At 39.2% G+C, this 26,196-nt stretch overlaps 1 pseudogene; it reads right to left on the bottom strand.

Annotated features, from left to right (window-relative positions):
- Positions 1-15,726: 15,726 nt before the first annotated feature.
- LOC126001849 (protein LMBR1L-like) lies at positions 15,727-16,306 on the bottom strand (annotated as a pseudogene).
- Between the last annotated feature and the right edge of the window lie 9,890 nt (positions 16,307-26,196).

The raw sequence follows: 26,196 nt of genomic DNA, 5'->3' as shown, positions 1-26,196 counted from the left end.
CTGCCAAAGCCTTAGACAAGCACCAAGCCCATCTTTGTGTGCTTTCATTCAACTGTGACGAACCCATGTATGTCAAGTTGATGGAGGCACTTTGTGTTGAACACCAGATAAACCTGATTAAGGTTGATGACAACAAAAAAACTAGGAGAATGGGTCAGCCTCTGTAAAATTGATAGAGGGGGGAAAACTCCATAAAGTGGTTGGCTGCAGTTGTGTTGTGGTTAAGGACTATGACAAAGAATCACAGGCCAAAGATGTCACCAAGGAATAATTCAAATGCAAGAAATGAATAAATTAAGGATTTTGAAAAAGAAAAAAGAAAAAAAAGACAATGGTGGAAGGAAATGAGCTCCCCAGTGATGGTGTGGTGTTGGAATGACTATGTATGAAATTCTACCATTGACAATATAAAATTGTAAATCACCATAGCTAAAACAGAAATAAAAGATTTTCCTGTATGCTTTAGAAGCTTCACACACACACACACACACACACACACACACACACACACACACACACACACACACACACACACACCAGCCCCCTTGACATTTCTTTGGAATTTTCCATTTGGCCTTTCCAATCTTTTGCTCTTATTTCCCCCAAGTCTCATAGGGGATAGTGTCAGATGTGCTTTGTAGGACAGAAGTACTGGCATCTTTCTCCATGTCTTACTTATCTGCTTTCTTTACCATATTCTAATTTCTAATAGCTGGTTTTGAATTTGCTCTATTACCACCCACCAATCCAGTTAATTTCCTTCCAGGAAACCACTCTTCTTTTGTGCCCCTCCAGCCGCCAAGAGTCATGCCAAAGCTCCCTCATCTACTTGTTTCCAAAGAACCTTTTCTAACTTGAATCCCTTCTAAAAGAGATACTCCAGTGTCTGTATTTATAACACTATTAAAAGAGAAGGAAAATTTTATTGGTTTGTTGTATTGATTGTCACAACTTAAAAAAATAAAAGAAAAATCAAAGCTAGGTTGAATTGAAATGTAAAATGATCGAAAGCAAAACAAGAAACAAATGTTTGCATAGCCAATCTTGTCCTACTGAGGCCTCTCTGTGTCCTGTGGTCTGTGAAGAGTTCACTGTTCAGCTTTAAACAGATTGAAGTGATCTCTAAACCCAAGGGCTGTGTGAAAGAAATGTTCAGCGCCAGGCCCTGAGCTGCTGCAGAAAGGCAACTGACTGACTGGGAGTCCTACACGTCTGAATTGAAGGGAAGCCTTTGACAGGGCTCTCTAACAGAATAATTGTGAAGCCACTGGAAGAGAAAAAAAGGCCACACCAACTGCCACTTGATTTCTGCTTCCTGCCCTGGAGTTCTAACTCTCTGCCTACAGTTATTCTTAGGCCTTCTTTGACTTCAAAGGTTTCCTCTTTTCTATTTTGGGAAGCAGAATATAGATTTAGATCTGCAGAACCCCTCTCAACTACTGATTCTTGTCCTGAAGAGAGTGGGGCTTGTTGTTTTCCATAGCTATCAGGTCTCTTTCTTTTCAGCACTTCCAAATGATTTTTAATATTAAGGGCACAGATTTATGGGAAGGAGTCATTGAATTTTCAATCTGATTTGTAGTCTTCTAATTTATGCATTCCTTTCTCCAGCAGGGGCATTTCAGAGATGGTGTCAAATAATGGGACCTGACTTTTGTGATGAGTGAAAGAATCCAGGTTGGTAAAACAGATGGACATTGGATCATCAGAATATATGCAGAATAATTTGTATTGGGGTAAAACACATCAATTCAGCTTTACTATGGAAAAAAATAATCTATTGGGGCTGGAGCAGTGGTGCAAGCAGTAAGGCGTTTGCCTTGCTACAATCTAACCTAGGTTGGACCATGGTTCAATCCTCTAGGGTCCCATATAGCCCCCAAGCCAGGAACGATTCTGAGCGCATAGCCAGGAGTAACCCCTGAACGACATAGGGTGTGGCCCAAAAACCAAAAAAAAAGAAAAAAATCAATGCTTGTATAATCTAATATTAGTTTTACCTCTATAAATTGCAAAAACACTAGACCAAACCTGACCAACTATCCCAGATTAGAATGTTCAGGATATTGTCCTGAACAAAAGAAAACATGGTGCTCAAAGAAAGTTTTTTCAATTTTATGCCCCTCATTATGTTTCTTAATCACTTCTGTTTTTCCTAAATCAACACTACCTTTGTGCTGACTCACTAATAATAAGAATAACTTAGAGGGGGCACTGACACCATAGAGCAATGAGTAGGGCACTTTATTCATCTTATAGTCCCCTGAACAATGCCAGGAGTAATTCCTTAGTACAGAGCCAGGAGTAACCTCTAGTTGTCTTCTTCCTTCCTTCTCTCTCTCCTTACTTCCCTCTCTCCCTCCTTCCTTCTCTCCCTCCCTTCCTGTTATTTTTTTCAGTCACACCCAGTGGCACTCAGGTCTTATTCCTGCTTTTCACTCAGGAATCATTCATGGTGGGACTTGAGGACCATATATAGTGCTGGGGATTCAACCTTGTTGGTTATGTGCGATGCAAGTAACCTGCCCACTGTACAATCTTTCTGGCCCCAGCTTAGTTGTTTTTCTGTCCAGGTATCTCAACTTGGTTTTGAAATACTAAATCCCCAATTTCTCTCTTTTAAAAATCTGGGGTTTTCTACTAGGCTGAATGCAGAGCTGGAGGATAAGGAGTGATTTTTCTGTGGCCCAACTGCCTTGCCACATGATTTTAAGTAGAGTCTGTCTGCCTTTATGGCCTTTAAAGGGTGACAATCTTATGTTTGTGAAGGATTATTGTGGGATGCTATGGACTGAAGCTTCAAGGGTTTGCCCACCTCCCTAGGGTTAACCACACATTTTTGTCCACCACAGCATCTGGTCTGACGTTCACAGCCCACTGGAAACCATGAAATACAGCACTGCATAATATAATGCATGTACCATTTACTTTATTTTGTTCTACAAAGAACAAAAGGAACAGAGGATTTTTGGGATTGGAGAAAGGTGGAACCTTGGGAAATTTTAGATACTTTAAAATGGATAATTGGCAAGAAAGAAACAAAATATAGTTCATATATTGGGTTTCCATTGCTGAGAATGTGTCTTTAAATACATTTTACATAAGGGGTTTTAACAAGCAGTATTATCTGCTAAATGGCAGTATTGACAGTGAGCTGTAGAGCCACATAATGAGTGAAAAAGAAAACCTTCCTTAACTTTTCTCCAGAGTGTTTTTTTACCCCTCTAATTTTTTTAGGGATTATTTTAAATGTTTCCCAATGTCAGTCAGACTTGTTCAGAAAGAGAGCATTGTGTCTCTCAAGAGAATAATGATCCTCCTTTTTCTTCCAGTGGAACAAAATGCTAAATTTTAATAGACTTTTTTTTTCTGTTCAAGTTCTTCCTCAGAATTCCCGTGCAAGTAAAGTATCCAAACTCCCAGGTTGAGGAAAGGTTAAAAGGAACTGAAAAAATCAATAGTGGCTCTTTCTGAGTTGCACTCCAACACTTGGCAGGATGAGGTGTTCATAGCAGGTGCTGGATTTGCTATAAATGGACAATTTATAAACAGAGCTGACAACTGGGAAAACAGAGTCGTGGAGAATGTCGGCATTCCAGGGGCCAGTGGTTGATTTCCTATCAGATGGCCCTCAGCATGGAATTATTGATAGCTGCTGCTCTGAAAGAGAGCCAGTTGGCTGCCACATAAAGGACTGTATCTCAGTTCATGCATGATCTGTAGCTAGATATTTTAAATAGGTCACTGCAAATTAAGAGTCTCCAGGTTGGCACTTTCTTAATGAGCAATTTAATTGCAAAGTCTTCTCTTCTCTTCTGTAACTTAACTGAATTTAACTCTCTTTTCTCTCTGTGATGCCAGAAGACTGGGACCTGGGGTGTGCGTGAAACAAAAGAGTAGCTGTGGGGAGGATTCAGATCAGCTCTTACTATCCCAGCCCTGCAGAGAACTGGCTCACGCAGGTCACGTGTGCAGCCGACGGCAGCATTGTTTTTTGTCCACCTGTCCTAGGGGGAAAGGAACATGGAGCTGGGGGAGAAACTGAGCTGGACAGCAGATGCAGCTCATTTCTCTTTTGTGGATTGTCAGGGGCTCCCAGTACATAAGGGCATTCTTTAGATCCTCTGTAGGCAGCTTTCAAAGTATCCTGGATTCTAATGACCACATTAGACCGCATTCTAATGACCACATCCATGGCTTCCATTTTTTAAAAGGCATTTTTATTTTTAGGCTGCTAGAATCGAACCCAGGCTAGACATGCCAACTTTGTGCTGTACATCCTTGGTCTCCATTACATTTTTTTGTTTGTTTCTAAGAGTAGTTTTTTCCCCCATGGAAGAGTTTGCTGGTGTTTGCTGGATAAAAAAGTCATTGATGACAACTTGGTCTGAATTTGTAGTCTTGTTTTGTGGCACAATTCTGCTTAGAGCTACTAGAGTGGCCTTACCTGTTTGTTCTAGCTGTGTGGGTGGTTTTTCCAGGAGACGTTTGGCTGGGACTCTCCCTTTCTTCTGACCACACCCCATTGTTTTTCTCTTCAGAGGAACAGATTGAGGACCTGAAAGATGATTGACTTCCTTACAAGGAGTGAAAATGGCACAGACATGAAGATTAGGCTGTTGAATTGGATGCACATTCCAGCATGAGGGTTGGCATGAGCCCGAGGGCTGTTGGACTGTAAAGTGCAGGGTTTTGCGAGGACCCAGAGCAGAGACTGGGGCCATGTATTGGAAAATATTCTGGAGGTCAGGAGGGCTCTAAGGAATGAATATTTTGATGTTTGCAGAGAAGTCTCTGAGAGTAGGGACCCTATGAATGTTGCCTCTACAGTGTCAGGCTTATCAGCAGTGGTGTACTCTGTGAATGTGACAGATCTCTTTGAGAGCATTTTAGGTACAGAAGGTATAACCAAGTGTAGGCACAGTTTTGCAGTATGTTGAAGTGGTTAAGGAGTTAGACTCTTGTTTCATCAAATGATGGTAAAAGTCAGGAGCAAAAGGGCTTGTAAAAGTCACAGAAAGTAAGGTAGTTTCCTAGAAGTTCTCAGAAAACCTTGAGGATCTGTTAGAGAAGGCCTGGCAAGAGAGAGAAAACTGAGACTTAACCATCATGAAGGTTGATTAAATCTCAGGACTTGGGACTATGAAAGTCCCTGGGGCAGGAATGCTATGATGCTGCTCGCACTGATGGCTGGTGAGGAGAAAGCTCTGAGTATGGGAAGTAAGGAAAAAATTTTCTGGGAGGGAAACCTGGAAGGCCAACGTGGATCTGGGACTCATGTGGGTTTTGAGTTCATCCTCTGGACATTTTCCCCCTTTATTTCTTTTTTATCCCCCCTTTGCTATTATTGCTCTTTCTGTTACTGCTGCTGATTCAGTGGCTCTGGTGCACACTGAGGTTTGTACCTCTTTAGCTGCAATGCTTGCATGGTGCTCATCATGGACTGTGTTTTTTGATAATTTTTGTTTTGGGGCTACACCTGGCAGTGCTCAGGGGTTACTCCTGGCTCTGCACTCAGGGATCACTCTCGGTGAGCTTGGAGACAATATGGGATGCTAGGATTGAATTTGGGCCAGCTGCATGCAAGGCTAACCTGCTCTACCCACTGCACTATCCCTCTGGCCTTAGGGGAGGTGCTGTGCTCTATTAGTGGAGAAATCATTGATTGTGGAGCTGGCCAGGAGTTGCTGAGGTGCTTGCATACATACTTGCCAGGATCATACTTCTTGGGTCTGGTATATGCTCTCCTCTTTCAAGATGGAGTGATTGCTGGGGGTCGTACTCATCTGCTGGAAGTTGCCTGTGGTGTTGATGACCCCAGACTGCAGAGATGCCAGGCTCAAGCAGTGGAGCTACCTAAGATTAAACTTGCACATAAGGCAGCACCAGGGATTTGAGCACAAGACTGAATACTTGTAAGGCAGGTGTTTGAAGATGTTGTACCTTTCCCCTAGGCTTTAAAAACATTTATTAGAGAAGGGAGAGAGGAAAATAGTCAGGAGGGGAAAAAAAGGCATGGTAGTCACTGCAGGAGCCCTTCAGAGTCCAGTCTCAATGACCAAGGGTGAGGCTGTTACTGAAAAAATTATTGTAGTTTTCCTCCTCCTCTTCATCTTTCTCCTCTCCCTCTTCTTTCTGCTTCTTCTCCTTTAACTCTTTCTCTTCCAACTCCTCCTACTGCTACTCCTGGCTCTGCACTCAGGGATCACATCTGGTGGTGCTTAGGGGACAATATACGTTTCTGGAGACTGAACCTGAGTAAGCCATGAGTGGACTTCATGCTGTACTATCACTCCAGTCTGGTAATATGAGTTGTATAATTCAAGACCAGGGATTTTTCATCATTTGATATTGTCTGTTCCTTTGTTTTGTCTCTGTGGTCCTAAGGTGAGATCATAAGATCTTCCAGTATTTGTCCTTCTGCCTTATTTCACTTGACATGATGTCCTCCAGTTGCATTCACACTGCAGTAAATTACATGATTTCATCTCTTTTTATAGCAATATAATATTCCATTCCTTTTTGTGAGTTTTGTTTGGTTTTTGGGCCATACTCATTGGTGTTCAGGGCCTGTGCTCCAAGGATCACTCCTGGCAGGGATCACAGATGGGATGCCAGGAATTGTGCAAGTATTCTACAATAGCTCCAGCCCAAGACTTCTTCATCTGTGCATTTGCTGGACATTTGTATTGCTTTCCTATCCTGGATCTTTTACATAATATCCAACAGTGAGATTTGAAGAGGACTGGGAGGTGTGTCTTCCTTATTATGCCCCTTTGCATGGAGCGAACCTTTCTTTCTCAGGATCCCTCAGAATCTCTTCTTGTCATCTGACTAAGCTAGAGCCATACCAGTTTTTGCTTTTATGGAGTATCTTCATAAGCACAGAGTCAAAATGAAACAAAGGCAGATTAATTTTATTTAAATTCAGGTATTATTTTCTCACTCTTGGGTGCCCATTAATGTTACCTTGACTGACTTAAAATCACGCTGAACATTTGAACAACTGCTTATTTTCAGAACTCAGAAGACAATCTCGAGTTCTAGAAGCATCTGCTCAGCAAAACAAGCAGCTCAGGAAGAACCATAAATATATGGGGAAGGGGGAATAGAGTCTGACCTGCTCTGGAGGGCTCACCTGCTCCAAACTTTGGAAGGACAAGGATGTGGAACCCGCTCTCCTAGTCCCTGACTTCTAGTCCACTAACTCAGTGTGTGATTTGCAGACAGATTGTACTTGCTATATTATCACCCCGACCCATCATCTATGTAGCTTTTAAAACATTTCCTGGCAGGGGCCAAGTGATAACACATCAGGGAGGGTGGTTGCCTTGCAAACAGCCAACCTGTATTTGATTCCCAGCATCTCATATGGTCCTCTGAGCCTGCCAAGAGTGATTTCTGAGTGCAAAGCTAGGAGTAACCCCCTGAATGCCTCCAGGTGTGGCCCCAAAACAGACAAATAAATAAAAAAAAATTCCCTGGCAAATTGCTTCCTCTAGGTCAATGAAGTCAGAATCTCTAGGTGATTCTGTTATTGTTTAAAGTTTCTAGATGACTCTGTGTGCTGCCTGGCTTGAAAATCACCAGCTTTTAGGGTCAGGGTTAGCTGCTCTGTTCCAGCACGCCAAATTCCCTTCATGTTGTTAAATGAAGCACAGAACTAGATGAACTGAAATGATGTTCATCATGCATTTACCCTGAAACTGGGTGGGAAATTTTGACCATGAGCGGATGGAACCACTGCTTTCATTCCACAGTATCAGCGGTAGCTTGCTAAAATGTCTAGGCTTGAGTATTCACTCTGAATTTGGAAGATGTGCCACATAGAACCAGAAAGAAATTACTTGTCCAGACCCTGGTGATTTTGATACTAAGGCTATGATAACCACTGTTACCCATGAAGCTGTCTTTCCTGCTTAGTAACAGAAGAAACTCACAGAAGAATTCAGAATGCTGATTCTTTCCCACAAATGCTCACCTTCAGAAAATGCAAAAAAAAAAAAAATGCAAAAGGATTCAAAAGCACTGTTTGGACTTGGTAGATTCAAATCTTAATAACTAGCATAGTTATTTCGAAACACTTTCTTTCCCACTGGAAACTTTCAGTTACTTAATTCAGAGTGCTTGAACTTTACAATGATTTTCAGTGACTATCAAGTCATTACCTGGTTTTTCTTAGTCTTCCATCTCTGCCAGAAAGAAGAGTTTCCACCAAAAGATTTTGATCCTGAGTTATTTTGGCAAAGCCTTGGAAGGTATTAGCAATTGATTCCTCTTCCTGTGTTACCTGTGCTTGGCCTTTGTGTACCTGGGGTGGTAGTAGGCCTGGGCATTCCTCTAGGAACTATATTCTTCATCCTTATTCTTGATTGCTTTTCCTCTTATAACTAGGTTTGATGTGTAGCCTGCTTAGCTCGAATTGATCCATGCTTTTATGTCCTTTCTAGAAACCTTTTAGAGGTTGGACTTTGCTTTTATTAGGTTGTCCTAGAACTACTGTGCTGGGTCTTGTCAGTCTGCTGTTTAAGGTCTCGGGGGTTTACCCACCAAGCTACCCAGAACCTTGTATATATTGGCCTTCACTGAACTTGAGACCACACCACCTTGCCTCTGTGTGTGCTGCCAGCCACTCTCCTTAGGACTGTATCTTGAGAACAGTCCTTTTGTTTTGATGATTTCTTTTCTGGATTTCCTCTCCTGTCCCTTTCATTGGTATTAGAGAGTCATACCTGCTCTCTGATTCATTCATGATACCATAGTAGCAGTGCCTGCATCAGTGTCACCATTGGGACATTGCCATTACCATATTTTAGAAAAACTCTATTTTTTTTTATTGCTGAAGCAATAGAAATGGAAACAAAACAGACAATGATGGTGAGAAGACTACAACTTTCTCACTTTGAGTTGAACACATCTAAGTCTTTCCCGTTCTACCTCATATTATAGGACAAGATGACTTAGGGAAAAATTCTGAATAAGGTAAAACCCAGCTTTGATACTAACAAGTAGCATTTAAGTTTGGTTTGTGGCTAGTTTCTATCTAAATGCACATATAAAATTAGGTAAATATATATTTATTGAAACACATATATTAAAATGCACATACATACTGATATCTAATGTATAGCTATTTGCTGAAAATGTGACAAGGTATGAAGTGGATGCCAAGTGCAGAAACAGATTGTTGTTTCCACAGAAGGTAAATGATTGCTGGTTAACTGCCCTGTGAGGTTCCTAAGCTGCAGTTCTGGCAGCTTCTCCAGAGCTGGTAAAGCACTTACTACTCTCTGAAAACAGATTCATGTGGAAGATCAGAAGTGTTTGGACATGGTTTCTGTCTGTAAAAGAATTTATAACTTGCACTTGGCCATGCCCAAGTTGCTTCTAGGCACCTTGCTCTGGTACTTGAAGTTAATATGCCTCTGTCCAGACAAGTTGTTTCTTGGGCTATTAATTATGTAATTAAGACTCTAAGCCTTCTCATTTTAAATCATAATAAAATGTTTAAAAGTATGTTGCTTATAAACCTATTTTTTTTTGTCTTTCCATCTATTTCCATTTTATTATCTTTTATCAAGTGTTGGCTGACTGGCCAAGCCCTATTGTTTTTGGAAGACTAGATGACACCAAACCCTTAATCCATCAGTAAATTGGATCTGTGTAGGAGAAGTCGAGCTCTCTTGAGTACCTTTTCTCTCGGTTGTTCTTCTGTGGCCAAATCTGAGAGATGTGCACCATGAAGTTGTCTATTGATAGGCATGATAACACTCAATGAAGAAAATATCAGTGTGAACAGAGACTCCAGGAAACAAGAGAGTGAGGGGGTGGATATGGGGTAGAGGTGAACCATCATAATGGGAGGGAGCAAAGGGCGAGTATTCCAAAGTGAGAATTCCATGCTTTATCAAGTAGAAAGATATTTACTCTTTGATCAAAACCCATGACTTATCTTAGCGTTGAATGGATGTTAAGGTGATTCTTCCCTAAATATAATCAATTTAATTAAAATAGACCCAACAATTTATGCATTTATAGAAAAGATACATGGTTTTGGGTCAAAGTTGGTGGCTGAGTATATCTTCTTTCTATTTTATTTAATCCAAGATTCTTACTCGAATAAAATCTAACTACACCTTTGGTGTTGAAATTTTCCTAAACTTTATATAATAAGCATTTTATTTTTTTGGGACTAATATCCTCTATTGCATAATGACACTTGCAAGATTATAGAACCAGTGTAAATTGCTGTTTTCCTGGTAAAATTCTACTTACTCTAAGTGTTTCTTAGGACACATGTTTATTTTATTTTTTAAAATTAGCTATTTTTTTATTGCAAAAACAATATGTTAAATATAGGAGAATGAAAGTATACAAATCACCTGGGGTTCAAAAAACACTCCTGATTTATATACACAGACATAGACACATTGATTTTGGGGTCATACCATATTTTCAGCCACTGGGAAGACTTTAGTTAGGTTATGAATAACTGTTGTAAGAACTTAGAGCTGAAATAGAAAGAATCATCACTGTTGATCAAGAAATGAAGTGGAGATTCTGTATTTAGTTATCTGGACATGGAAACTAGGTGAATTTCTAGGGCCCCAGCTTGTGTGTACCTCAGGCAAGATTCTTCATGGTATAGTCACAGAAAGAAAGGGAATCATGGAAAATAAAGCAAGGCCTTGACTTCCTGCAAAATATTTTGATGTGAAACAACTGATTTTTAGGAAGAGAAAAAGAAATCATCTCAGGTGGAAAAGCAAACTTGTTAAATGTATTTACGGAGGGGGCCTGAGAGATGGCTTCAAAGGTTGGAGTGTGTGCTTTGTTTGGGAGGAGTCCTAGATTTGATCCCCTGTGTCACAGGGTCCCCAGCACTGCTGGGAACAAGCCCAGGCACCATTTGTTGTGGCATGCCCTTCTACACTTCCCCACCCCAGGAGAAAGAGGCCATTCTGGATAATGAAATTCTTGGGTCTTAATTCTGGATAACCCTAATGACTAGCTTTGTGGGTTTGGATAGAATTTTTTAGAATCTCTTTACCAGTGACTTACTGGTACCCACCAACTAGGTACTTGGGTGCCTTCTGAAGTAGTGAAGAAAGCAAAGTATCTATTCCTTGAAGCTTCTATGCTAGATACATGAGATAGGAAAAGAAAACATAAATATGTGTGGCAGCAGCACTAAGAAAAATGAAGGAAGATGGCAGGGTGGGGAATGTGGGAGGAAGTGCTAGTAGGAGCTGGTATTTTTTTTTTGAGGTCCTAGAGGTGGAACCTCGGACATAATATACGCAAGGAAAGTGCTGTACCACTGAGGCAATTCCTGACCCATAAAAAGAATATCTCATAGTTAAGATAACCTTTAAATGCAAACCTAAAGGGAAATCTGAAGGAATCTTTGTTCTTTTCTAGAGTGTTACCTCATTTCTAAGTGTGATGTGATATAGTACCTACCTCATAAGGTAGAATTGAAAACGAAGGGGTTAGAGGGATAGGCTGGAGAGACAGAAGAGTTGAAGGTGATTGCCTTGAATGTAGCCAACCCTTTTTTGATCCCCAGCACCACTTAGTTTCTGAAGCACCACCAAGAATGATCCAGGAGCATTGCTATGTGTGGTCCAAAAAACTAACCCCACCCTGGAAAAAAAAAGAAAAGAAAACAAATTAGTGAGAAAATGAAGTAAAGCAAACTGCTTCTTTGATGGTAACTATTGTTATTATAATTTGTTTCTTTGCTTGTCAAATGGAAAAATTAATCTGGGTTTGTAAGAAACTTTGAAGCAATATACTCCTGCAATGCTAGTCTTTCTCTTTTGTGATGACACATACTTTTGATGAAATTCTGGATCTAATTCTTTACTCCCTGTTTATCCTTAGCCATAATTGCCAAAACTGCTAACCCATTTGACATCAGGTTTCTGAGAACTAAGCCACATTGAAAGGATGAGACCCTGATGGGTTTCCTGTGCAATACAACATTTCATTGCAACCTCTAAATGAACATTCTATCTGATGGTGGAAAGTAAATGTGTTACTTCTGCTCCAATTTATAAGGATGTTTCTGTGGATAGAGGCACTCCCTTGCTTAAGGGATAATATTAAAACTCATTAAACTTTGTATAGACAAAGTGTACAATATGTATATTGTGAAGAGAATTAAAAAAAAAAGCTAAGGGCTTTGTCTGACTCCTGTTCTTAAAGTTAATGCTTCTTGTTTTTAAGACAGGGATCCTGTCTATCTATAGTTCCACAAAGTTTGAATTCTTCAGCTTTTTCCAACTAATGGGTGAGAAATAAATTTTCTGTCTTCACTAATATAAAAAGTGCTTTATATTTATATATATTTATATGCTAATGTTCATATACCAAAAAATACATTTTGTAAAATGTGGTGGGAAATTGTTTTCTGAAGCAAATATTTGAAAAATTCCTTTTTGGACTTCTGATTGTACTTCTCTACTTCTTTAAAATAAGTCTTGCCTTTTAAAATGTGTATATATGGGATTTCACCTAGCACTGTGGATCCAAAACTCATTGACTGCCATTTGATGCCTATGACTTCCTAAGTTGACATTATTATATATCTGTTTTGTTTTGATTTCAGATATTTCTTAATTTGATGTTATGATATATTTGTTTTGTTTTGCTTTCAGATGTTTTCACGTAGAATGAGAAGTGGAGCTCTGTGAGATTTTGCCAGACTCTTGCCTGTTTGTGAGACATCTAGGTCCTTTGGAGAAGGACTTGCAGGTGGTTTCAGAAATCAAGTTACGTCTTTTTGCTGACTTGGTATTACAGAGCACCTTTCTTCTGGCCAATTTTCAGGTCTATATGGAAGAACTTAATCTTTCCTTTTAAAATTATTCCCTTTCTTAATGGTACTGGGCTGTTGAGTTTTCTTTGATTTGTTTCTCTCCTTTCCCCCACCTCCCAATACTGGCAAAGGTCCATTCATGGTGGTCAGAAAATAATTTACTGGATTGATGGAGGCTAACCCTAGTTATCAACAGTGCATGTGAATTGGACCATGCATGACTCATTTCCCCTTTCATCTTTTCTTTGGTGTTTTCACCAAAGGCAATATACCACAGGTCTTTAGTAATTAAAACTGATTTTAGTTTTTAGAAAAAGTCTGTTTACATAATGACCTCATTGCAACATATCACAATTTCCACTAATTTTTTTTTCTTTTGATTTTTTGGGCCGTACCCATGGTGCTCAAGGGTTACTCTTGGCTCTTTGCATGGAACTCACTCCTGGCGTGACTAGGGGATCATTTGGAATGCTGGGGACTGAACCCAGGTTGGCAACGTGCAAGGCAAATGCTCTACACACTGTGTTATTGCTTCAGTCTCCCAAATTTTCTTTTAATATAAGTCCATTGTTATTTAGTTTTACCAAGAAATATTATATAATCTACTCATACCATTCAAGGGTATAGTATACTCATACCTATCAGGGAAGTTGGGGAAACTTGTCAATATTGGAGGGAATGTTAACACTGGTGGTGGGATTGGTATTGAAATACTGGATGCCAGAAATAACTGTACTATGAGAAACTTTGTAAACCCTGATTTTTAAAATAAATTTAATTTTTTAAAAGTATGTTGTTTAATTTCTAGAGAAAGCATTTGATAAAAAATTCTCAACAAGATAGGAATGGAAAGAACTTTTCTCAATATAGTCAAGGCCATTTACCACAAGCCAATAGCAAATATTATACATGATAATAATAATAATAATAACAACAACAACTAAAAGCCTTTTCTCTAAAATCTGGTACAAGACAAAGCTGCGCCCTCTCACTTTTTCTATTCACCATAGAACTAGAAGTACTTGCCATAGCAAATAGGCAAGAAAAAGATATCAAGGGCATCTAGATAGGAAAAGAAGTCAAGTTCTCACTGTTTGCAGATGGCATGATACTATATTTAGAAGATCCTAAAGACTCTATGAAAAAAGCTTCTAGAAACAATAGATTCATATATCAAAGTGGCAGGCTACAAAATTAACCCACAAAAATCAATGGTCTTAAAAAAAAGAAAAAAATCAATGTCTTTTATACAAATAATGATAGAAAAAAAATGGACCTTAAAAAACAATCCCATTCACATTAGTGCCACACAAACTCAAATACCTTGGAATCAATTTAACTGAAAAAGTGAAGGACTTATATAAAGAAAACTACAAAACAATGCTTCAAGAAAACTCAAGGAAATGGATACACATACCCTGTTCATGGATTGGAAGGATTAAAATAATTAAAATGGCAATACTCCCCAAAGCATTGTACAGATTTAATGAAATTCCGCTAAGGATACCCATGACATTCTTCAAAGAAGTGAATCAAACACTCCTAAAATTCATTTGTAACAATAAACACCCACGGATAGCTAAACCAACCCTTAGGAAAAAGAAGATGGGAGGCATACTTTCCCTAACTTTAAAGATCAATGAAATAGACTTGAGTATTCAGAGAATTTTCCTCAAAATACAATCAATTAATATTTGATAAAAGGGTAAGAAACAGAAAATGGAGCAAGGAAAGCTTCTTCAACAAGTGGTCTTGGGACAATTGGTCAGCCACATGCAAAATAGTGAACTTGGACTTCCATCTAACACCATGCACAAAGGTCAAATTCAAATCCAAATCCAAAGACTTTGATATCAGACCATAAGGTATATAGAATAACACATAGGTGTGTCTCCATGACATTGAGATAAAGGCATCTTCAAGGAGGCATCTTCCACTGTCCAAACTTGTGGAAGCAAAGATAAAAAATGAACTACATTAAAATGAGCTTCTGTACCTTAAAGGAAACAGTGACTAGTATATAAAGGTCACAACAGAATGGGAGAAACTATTCACCCAATACCCATCAGATAAGGGACTAACATCTAAGATATACAAGGTACTGACAGAACTTAACAATAACAACAAAATCTAACCCCATCAAAATATGAAATGAAGAAATGAACAGATACTTCCTCAAAGAAAAAATAAGGATGGCCAAAAGGCAAATGAAAAAAGCTCCCCATCGTTAATCATCAGGGAGATGCAAATCCAAATAACAATGAGGTACCATCTCACACCATAGAGACTGGCACACATCACAAAGAACAAGAACAATCAGTGCTGGCAGGGATGTGAGGAGAAAGGAACTCTCATTCACTGCCGATTGAAATGCCGTCTATTCCAGCCTTTCTGGAAAACAATATGGAGATTCCTCAAAAAATTGGAAATTGGAAAATTGAGCTCCCATATGATCCAGCTATACCACTCCTAGAGATCTACCCTAGGAACACAAAAATACAATACAAAAATGCCCTCTGCACTCCCATGTTCATTGCAGCTTTATGTTTGACAAAAGATGAGTGGCTAAAGAAACTGTGGTACATATACACAATGAAATACTATGCAACTGTCAGGAAAAATGAAGCCATGGAATTTTTTCTATACATGGGTGGGTATGGAAACTATTATGCTGAGTGAAATGAGTCAGAGGAAGAGAGATAGCCACAGAACAGTCTCACTCACATTCTACTTCTCTCACTCATTCAGATAGTCACGATAGTTGTTAGTGTAGTTATTTCCCTAAGTGCACTTACCATTCTTTGTGGTGAGCTTCATATTGTGAGCCGGTCCTCCTGGTTTTCATCTCTATTATCTTTGGGCTTTATTACAATAATGTCCTAATTTTTCCTTTTTTTTCATTTTTATTTAGATTTAATACATTTTTTGAAGGGGAGGTAATATTCCCAGAGTCATAAAGTGACTCCCTGCTGGCCTTGTCGTCCACAATGGCTGATGTCACCCATACCATGCCCAGCAGCAGCAATGTTAGGAGCATCAGCATCACCACCATCTCATAGATTCGGCCCAGGACACCCTTCCTGGAGCCAGCAAAACTTTCAGATTCAGTGAAGAAATAGGCAAAGGGCATAAGAAAGATGAGGGACAAGTTGGAGAAGAGAAAAACAAGGTTCCAGAGGTCAGGGATAAGGGAGCCGTTGAGCCACTGAATGTAGTAGTTCCTCGGCAATGACAGGCAGCACCTCACTGCTGGTGATGGAGAAGGGCAAGAGGAAGACAGCACCCAGGGTGACCGCCAGGGTGAAGGTGCAGAGCTCAAGCACAATCTTTTGACAGTGGCATCTTCATCATCCACTGTGGTGAACTCAGCGGGCTTCTTGAAGTGGGTCAGGGTGATGTGGCTTAGAGTGGAGTGCACTTGCGGACCCTCTCATGGAACAACTGCTCCTGCACCGACAGCATTTGGTAGTCAGCCGCTTCCATACTCTGCTCAGCATGACTGAGGCAGGGGTGTCTCTGGGCCCAAGGAGGACTAACAGGGGTGAAGTTACCACTGCCAAGCACCCGGACCCAGGGTAGAGCTCAACCCCGCAGCCAGCGATGGAAACTTGGGGTGATCTGGGACTTCTTAATTTTTCTTAAAACCCAAAGATGAGTGAGACTATTCTGTGTCTATATCATACTAGATTCCATGTACATCCATATAGAGGAAAATTTCATGACTTCATCTCTCCTGACAGCTACATAATATTCCATTGTGTATATGTACCACGGTTTCTTTAGCCATTCATCTGTTGAAGGGCATCTTGGTTGTTTCCAGAGTCTGGCTATTGTAAATAGCACTGCAATGAATAGAGGTGTGAGGAAGTCACTACTAGTGTTGACCTCTCTCCACCAATGTTCCCCAAGTGCATTCCATACCATCCCCAGTCTGCACCCCAGACTGCCAATATAACAACCTCATTTTAAGTTTATATTGTTAAAGTTTGGGTTTCTTGATTCCATTGTTGTTGTCCTTTGGCTTGAATATTTAGTTCTGTCCTTTTTTAACCCCATCAATGCACCTGATAATGCTTTGTTTCTGGCCCCCATACTTTCATATTTGTGTTTCTTCTCCTTCACTTAATTTCTTTCCTTCTTCTCACTATACTTTGGGGCCAAAGGTGTTCAAAAACAATTCCCATTTAGACCACTGCATTTCTTCATGCAGTTATTCTAGATACTGGTTCCTTGATTAAAAAAAAAGAACGCTCCTTTTCCCATTCTCTTTTTTTTTTCGTCATTGTTATGGTACTGAGAGTGGCTCATGAGGATGTGATAGATAGCTGGGGAGTTTTGCACATGTGGAGCCAGAGGTTCTACATAGAAGACAGGGGTTCCACCACTGAGTCACATTCCTGAACTGTGGATCATTCTTTGACTGACTTTTTTAAAAATAAGGGCCATATGCAGTCATGCTCTGCCACTGTAGGAAATTGCTAACAATGCTGGCACCAGTGGTGTGAGCCTGATAATCCAATGTTCTGTCAGCTGTTGTTGCACTATGGTGATTTGGGGGGGCACTGGCAATGTACTCAATTATGGCAGGGGTTTATGTGGTTGGTACCCATCTTAAAATTAGGGCCTTTAGTATGTTATACATATGCTCCATTCTGTAGAGCCACATTCTTGGCCTCTTAAATTTTTTTCTTAGGAAAAAAATTTGTCAATAGAAATTAAGGAACCATACAACATAAGTAAAAATAATTGTGAAGGCAAAAAAGAAATGCCTATAAAATCTGAACTCTGAGGGGTAGAGAAATATATATAGCAGGCAGGCACTTTACTTACATGGCAATGGAACATATGGGGTTCCCCCTGGTGGGACACATGGAAGTGCCATAGGAAAGATAATTCTAGAGATCACAGGAAAAGTGTGTACAACTTAGATTTACTGGGAAGTTTTCAAATAACATATTTAAATCTAAGCAGTAAAAGAAAAAATAATTGGTTGATCTGAAGGAAAATAAACATAATTAGCTTCATGTAATTTGGAAATAATATAATTAATGTTTAAATCATTATTTATGCTTCAGCAAAAGGACTACATTGGAGTGGAACCTTGGAACCCAACCAAGAGCTTAACAGTGCAGTCATAAGTGAGAGTGGTTGTCTAACTAAAAATATTTAACTGGGGTACATCTACAAAATGGAATACTATGCAGCTGTCAGGAAAAATGAAGCCATGAAATTTCCTTATACATGGATGTATATGGAGAATATTATTCTGAGTTGATATGATTAAAAGTGAAGGTAGACATAAAATAATCTCACTTATTTGTGGGATATAAAAAAAATAAAAGTATGGTGATAATATTCAGAAACAATAGAGATGAGGACCAGTCCTTGCAGTTAGGGCAGAGAAGAGTCCACTATAAAAGTGATAATTGGAACTGATTATTCTGGACAAGAACTGGGTACTGACAGGGGATAAAGTAATGTATATGATACTTCTGCATTTCTGCATTAACAATCAAGCAAACCACAGTGTTAAAAGGCAGGAGGAAAATTAGGGATACTGGTGGCAGAAAATGTGCACTGATGAAGGTACTGTGCATTGTATGACTGAAGCTCAAACATGAATAATTTTGTAACCATGTTGCTTAAAGTAATTATTAAAAATATTTAACTGTAAGTAACTTCTGAGTCTCTTTTATTTTGAGGAAATGAAAACCTGCAGTGATAGCATATACATGATGATAGCATATCTACATGAAAATTAGAAGACAGCCTTGATCTTCAGGCACAGGCCTTACATTCATTCAATAGGGAGGGCTTTGAGATAGTAGCCATTTTGCAGTGTGAGATCAGGGAATGGCAGTCAAGAAAGTTTTGTTTTCCCTCCTTTGGACACTCAGCTTCCACACTGTCTTGTCTTTTGAGCTTCAGCTGTCTTCCCACTTGCTTTTGCTCACTTTGCTCTTTTTCCTCCTTCATGCTGTCTTTTTGCTTTCGACATAAACCTGCTTTTCTCGTTCATGAAAGCCTAGTGCCTCAGCCATGGAGAGTAGAACAGAGAAGAGATGTCAGAAGATGGTGGTGGGCAAAAGTGGAGATGTGCCTGTGGACTGTCTGGAAGCTGATTCATACCGAGAAGGTTGAGAAGAGTGTTTTGTGGAACCTCTGAATCTTCCTTTCATAGCTCTGTTGCTTTGAGTTAACTCAAGATTGCCTCTGGAATCTTAATTTTACCATTAATTGGTAGTTGGGGTAACAGGTAAGAAAGAACATTTGGTCCTAGCAAAGTAGTCTGAATTCCTTTTCTCCTAGTACCATTGTCTGGAGTGCTGTGATCCTTGGAGGATAGCACGTTATGCTTTAGGATCCTTCTCAAATCACTTCCATGTTCCCTTGCTTCCTTGGGAGAATGTTTTCTCAGTGCTCCACAGGACAGTTTGAAACTAGACATTGTGAAGAAGAGTGTTAGCCAGTTCAGCTCTACTGATAGTGCTGCCAATTACCCAGCTTTTTCTAAATGGCCAGATGGCGTGAAGCTGGCAGATAGTACTGAATGGGTTAAAAGATTTCTGATATCAAGGAGGGAGAGGCCAGTAGTCAAGGACACAATGTCATCACAACTAAGTCATCCTGTTGCAGCACCTAAAGTTTGAAATGAGCAAACCCTTCTTTTTATGAGGTAAGCTATATTTCATTGTAGATATACAAGCTTGTTTTGAGAAATACAGCTGGCTCAAGTTTCTTTAATAGTTTATGCCATCAATAAATCTTTCCCAGACATTCTTGGTCTTAGTATTTTCAAGTTAATTGACTGCACTCAAAGAGTCTAATCTTGGAAAAACAATAGAGAAGTGCATTAAAAATAAATGCAATTAAATACAAATGTCCCAAAGTTACACTAAAAAGGGGGGAAATACACATGTTCTTCACCCAGAATGTCAAAGCCTGAAAAAGGATAGTAATTACAGTCATTTAAAAATGTGTTTTAAAGAATATTTAATGGCTTGAAAATATACTGGTATACTAATAAGTGGGAAAAAACAGAACATATTTGATTATTTTTAAATATCCAAATCTTATTAAACACCCAAAAGTAAGTAAAACATATTTACATAGGCTTATGCACATTAAAATATATGCACAAAGAAAAAATAAAAGAAGATATTAATACAGAAAAAAATTAATAGTGATAATTTCAAGTGCTAAGTCTGTGAATTTAATTTGTTTTGCTTCCTTCTATATGTTCTCTGACAACTTTTAACTTATTTTTTTGTGGAAGTCCTTAAAAAGCTACAGAAGAAAAGGAAATGAATGTAATCTAACACCCAAATGAAGTTACTTGCAAAGGAAAAAATAATTTTAAATAAGCGAAGGGAACTTGCACAGATGAATCAGGGTAGATTATACTTGAACTGAGTTAATTACCTGTTTAGCTTTTCTTCCAGAAGCTTGGGCATTATCCCATGTTTCAATTGCATCTGACTGTCCAGAAATGACCTTGAGAAGGCAAGTTTCTGAACTAATTGTGAGAAAGATCACATTTACTTCTGAAGTGGCCTCATTGGCTGAAACCGTGTTTGTGAGCAGTGTTGCTTCAGAGTTGCTGAATAGCAAGCTGCTGGATAGACCTTTGGGCCACCATCCTTTGCAGTGGTGGAAATTGGGGGGTGGGGGATGTTTTTTAGCTGTCAACTCTGCCAGTCTCTGTGATGTACCATGGTGAAACACCCAGTCCTGAAGCTGTCACACTGATTCCTCCTTCCCCCTCGATCAAAAAGGTGCCAGCACTGACAAATATGTCACATTAATCAAAGGCCAAGTTTCACCCATTTTGCCCTAGATAATCTCTTCTTTACCTTATTCAAAATCACAGCGCTTTATTCTGAGACCTCAGATGCTAACTGCGGTGCCACTGCTCTCAAAGTGCCTCAAATGCTGATTCCCCAAACAGAAATGTGCACATCTCCTGCCTGGGCCTGTAGGCCACACCTAGTGAAGTCTGTCTTTTATGCAAAGGCTGGGTTTGCAAACAAGAGCTTGAGATTGAGACAAGACATCTTCAAGTTTGGACTTAAAAGATTGTTTAACAGAGAGAAGACTCTTTTTAACTTGTTTCTGAGCCAAGATTTAAAAAAGAAAAAAAAAGGGTGGGGGGAAACAGGGTTTACACAACAACTAATAAAATGTCTGTAATTAATTTTTGGTGAAATAATTTTTCTGAAAACAAGAATCTAGTAGATTTTGTACGGGAGGCATGACTAATAAATATTTGTTACAAATATTATTTTTAGTGTGTGTTTGTGTGTGTGTGTATTTTTGTCCACATCTGATAGTACTTGGAAACTACTCCCAGCTCAGTGTTCAAGTCATTCCTGGTGGTGCTAGGGCAAATATTCGATTGCAGAGATTAAATCCATAGCATGTACTCAGTCTATTGAGCAATCTTTGGTCCTAAATGAGATTCTTAAAAGATAAAATATATGCATATTTAGATGGGTCATAAACATGAAAAAATGTTATTTATGCTGGAGAGATGTTATTTGGTCTGGGGGGTGGGGTGAGTAAGGTGCTTGCTTTGCATGTGGTTTAATCCTGGGTTTAAGTTCCAACACCGCATGTGGTCTCCTGAGTCTGCCAGGAGTGACCCCTTGAGCACAAAGTCAGAAGTAAGTCCTGAGCACAATTGGAAGTGTATGCAAATAAAAATTAAGTTCTGTGGTCAGCTGAGACAGTAGGGTTGTAAATTGAAAATACCAGGCTGTATTTTTCCTCTGTGTTTGAGGATAATTTTAATTATAACAATCACGCTTTTATTTGTAGATTAGAACTCTATTTTGAAGTGTATGTTATTCACAGCTTCTTTTTAGAATATTTTTCTCTAGGAGATATGGTGAAAGGAAAGAAAGAGTACAAAGGTAAATAATATGTCTCATCCTACTTTTTCTACACCCCTCTCCCATTTAAAAAATTCAAGAGGACTGAAAAAAATAGTACAGCAAGTAGGGTGTCTGCCTTGTGCATGGGTGACCCAGGTTTGATTCCTGAATTCCATATGGTAACTTGAACATTGCTAGGAATAATTTCTAGTGTAGAGCTCTTACCCTACATCCCCACCCTGCAACACTCCAGTAACAGCCATAAAAGGGGATCCAACCCATTAAGTAAGACCTTTGCCTACTCTCATTGGATGGCCTTTTGGCTGGGGTTTTAAAAACCCCAATGGAGTGAGGCTTGGTGTGGGAGTTGTGATGTGGCAGTTGTGAGAGGCAGTTTGTGAGCAGGTGGACTGGCAGTTTCTACTCCTGGATGCAGCTTGCTCTCTGATTTCTACAAACTTTGGCTGTATTTTTCTGAATGGTTTATTCTTTTGCCTTTTTTTTACCTGTTCCTTGTCCATGATCCTCAATCTGACCTTATCTTAGTTCCAAACCCAGATCTCTCTCCCTTTCTCTCTCTTTCTCAGCCTAGAGGTTTGTTATAACTACTTTGTCACTCTACTTTCCCTGTTCATTAAAATAGGTTTAAAGAAAAGCATCTTGCCAGAATCTTGCCTGCTCAGCTTCCAGTAGCTTGAAGAATCCGTGAACTCTGGCACAGAAACAGTGATGATCTTTGAGCACCACTGGATGTGGGCCATCCCTACACCCCAAATTTTATGTCATGATTCTGTATAACTGTCTAGAAAACGTATCTTTAAAAAGATAAACTTAATTCAAAACTCTTTAGGATGTCCAAGAGAGATTTGACCTGTGACCTGGTGAGATAGATGTTCTGTTTCAACAAAATTCTCTTTCCTACTCAGTAAATTATTTGTTCAATCTGGAGATTCAAAGTAGTCACTAAATCAGGACTTATACACTAGAAAGATTGGTGGATGGATGCCTCTCTGCCTTGGAAAGAAGACTTTCATTATGTTTTCTGTTGGTTGAGGGTATTAATGTGATTAAGTTAAGTAAATTCCTTTATGAATGTGACTGGTTTCTATTAGCGAAAAACAAAATTCAAAAAACCACATATCATTGGCAAAGTTGCTTTAAGGAATCTCTCTTCCAAGGCCTGAGGACTCTCTTTGAGAAGGCCCTTTAATCATTAGAATTAGAGAAATGTATGCTGAGCTCTTGACATCTGTCCCCTTTTCTTAGTCCACTTGTTTTTTTTCTTTTCTTTTTTTGGTTTTTGGGCCACACCAGGTGACATTCAGGAGTTACTTCTGGCTAAGTGCTCAGAAATCACTCCTGGCTCTGGGGACCATATGGGATGCAGGGGATTGAATCAAGGTCTGTCCTGGGTCAGCCACATGCAAGGCCAATGCCCTACCACTGTGTTATCATTCCAGCCCCTTCTTAGTCCACTTGTAATAGTATTCTTAAACTATAAAATTAGTTGATTCATTTTTTTCTTCTTCTTCCAACCTTCTTTCCCTACATTTTTGTCTGTCTTTCTTTCTTACCTCCCCCTCTTCTATACTCTCCCCCTTACTCCCCACTTCTTCCTCTCCACTCCACTCCACTTTTCCTGTCACTCCCTCCTACCACCAATCCTCTTCTCCTTACTTTCTCTGATCCCTCCCTTCTCCTTTCCCCTTCCATATTTCTTCCTCACTTCTCCCCTTTCTTCCTTCTCATTTCTTCCTTCTCATTCCTTCTTTCTTCTCATTTCTACTATACGAACATTGCCTAATTACTTTTGGCACTGTGCTCAGGATCACTTCTGATGGTTCTGGGGAGACCAAATGTAGCTCTGAGATTCATACCTTAAACTCTGTGCTGTTTATTTGGCCTTGTTTTTCTTTTAAGGAACATACTTTTTATATATTTATTCTTTCATTGCACTTAAATAAAATCGACTCCAATGAGTTAGAGTAGAATGCCTGTCTCAAATACAGGCAGTGGGTGGGGAAGGAGGGAGATGGGATGGTGGGAAGGTTGCACTGGTGAAGGGGTGTTCTTTTTTGTGACTGAAACCTAACTATAATTATGTATGTAATTATAGTGTTTAAATAAAAAAATCAAAATAAATAAAATAACTTTCATTAAAAAATCAACTCTGTGAAAACATCTTATTTCTAATCTTATAGAACAAAAATATTCTATATATTTTAAGCCTCTATGTTTCTGACGCTTAGATTATGGTCAAACTTTTGTTGGAAAAGGTACATGTGGGAACAAATAGCCACTGATCATAGATGCTTTTTTCTGGGATGTTCTTCCCAGTAGTCCCTCTGGAAGTTCTATGTTCTGTCTAATTGAAACTATGTACTCTCCAGTTTCAGTAGGTGGAGGGAGGGACAGGAGCTGCTTAAATGGTACAATGTTTTTGTTTTCAAAATGTCAAATTGTTGGGTGGGCCAACCCCTGTCATGCTAAAGCCACACCTGCTCCATTTATTACCCCAAATCACCATTTTGTCGATGTCCCTGCCTCATAAGTTCTCTATGATTCACTTTGGGGACACTGATATGACCAAACATCAGGTATGCTGATTTTTGGGCTGATATCACCAGGGCTTTTTGGAGCAAGTGTGGGCACCCTACCCCCACATCCTCCTTCCAGGAAGCCTGGCAGCTCAGAACACACCCTTAAAAGCCACAGTGTCAGTAATAGTACTTTGAATTTCTGGACAACTTCATTTGTTTAATGCTGCCATCCTTGTAGGAACACACAAAATGGACATTAACAGAGTGTTAATGGACAATTAACAGAATGGACAGCCAACAACAAAAGCTTACTAAGCCTTCTGATACTGTATTAATGACTTCATTGGAGATACAACACTTTTCACAAATGTGCTTGCTACTGTACTTTTTCTTTTTCTTTCTTTTTAAATGTTCTTTCTTTCTTTTTGTTTTTTTTCCTATTCTTTTTTAAATAACTATGCTCTCACTTATCTGGAAATAAATGTATTATGGTCAGTTATGTCAAATATGTGATGCAATTTTTTTAAATAAAGTAAAAAAAATCCATTTGAGTTAAAAATGTCAAATTGCCAAAATATTTTTCTTTTCATCAAAAAGATTACCCTTGCTAATAATTGAAGTATTTATATGGTCATGAGGGTTTGTGATTAACAGAAAATGAGATAAGATCCATAATTGTGTGCCCTTTTGTGGCTTTAGAAATAAGGAATTATGGATTAAATAAAATTTTCTTCCACTTATTTTGTCTTTATAAAACCAGGTTTGAGTTTTAAAAAATTCACTGAATAAATGAAGGGATTTACATAGCAAACAATCAAAAATCTTTTTGGGGGGTTTGTGCAGGGCTTATTTCGAATCACTCCTGATAGGCTTTGAAGATCATGTGGGATGCCTGGGGTCAGTCCGGGGTCAGCTGCATGCAAGGTAAACATGCTGCTACGCACTGTAATATTTACTCAAGCCCCATCAGGAATATTTTATCTCTGAAAACTTTTTGCCTCACCTTCAACATTTAATAGTCTTTAAAAAAACCCATCTTTTCATTAGCAACATGCTTTCCTCTAGCATGGAATTTCTGTTCTTCCTTAAATAAAAGAGTTGAGAAGAAATCACGCTGCCATTTAGCAGAACTCTGGGTATGTGGCTGAGAAGGGGGAATCTGTTTTTAATTGTTTTGGGGCCACACCCAATGATGCTCAGTGACTATGAATGGCACATGCAATGTGCTTTGTGATTGAACCCAGAACTTCCATGGGCTCCAGTTCTTTGAACCATGTCCCAGGCCTGAGATGTCTCCTTTCTATATAGAAAAGTGAGTTAAAGTGAGTTAATGAAACTTAAGAAAAGTGGGGATAGGAGGGAGATTATAGAAAGTTGGTGGAATGAGAAATGTTGCATGCCTGTTTCAGTTACAGAGAAGTCAGGCAGTGAACCAGATTGTATACTTACAAATAATGATAAACCTTTGAGTCAAAGCATGGTTAGTATTTTTTAAAAAATCTTGGTGTTTCCCTTGGGAACTCCTTTCAAAGTAGTCTGGTACCTTGGTGGAGCTTTCACTCATTTAATCACGGTAACACATCCCCACAGCCCTATACTGATTGACTTAGCCTTAATTCACAGGTCTCGGGTGGTGTTCCTAACACTTGAGTGCATTGTAATAATCTGTGGAGGTTAATAATTGTATGGCTCCCAGTAGTCCACATCTGGAGAATGTAATTTAGTAGGAATGCAGGAGGGCTCACAGCTATGTCTATGATAAACTGTAGGTGATTCTGATACCAGATTTCATGGAATGAACTATGAGCAATTATGAGTTAGTAGTGTTTGGAATTTACATAGGCTTCTTACTTTTTTTTTTTTTAGGGATTGTACTTAGATGTGTTCAGAGGCTCATCAGGGTCTACTCCTTTCTGGGCACAGGGGACTATGAGGTGCCAGAGATGGAACTAGGGCTTTG

Source organism: Suncus etruscus, chromosome 2 (assembly GCF_024139225.1).
Source record: "Suncus etruscus isolate mSunEtr1 chromosome 2, mSunEtr1.pri.cur, whole genome shotgun sequence".
In the NCBI taxonomy this organism is placed as follows: domain Eukaryota; kingdom Metazoa; phylum Chordata; class Mammalia; order Eulipotyphla; family Soricidae; genus Suncus; species Suncus etruscus.
Note: the sequence above shows the minus strand (reverse complement) of the source record. Positions and strands in the feature narration are given on the sequence as shown.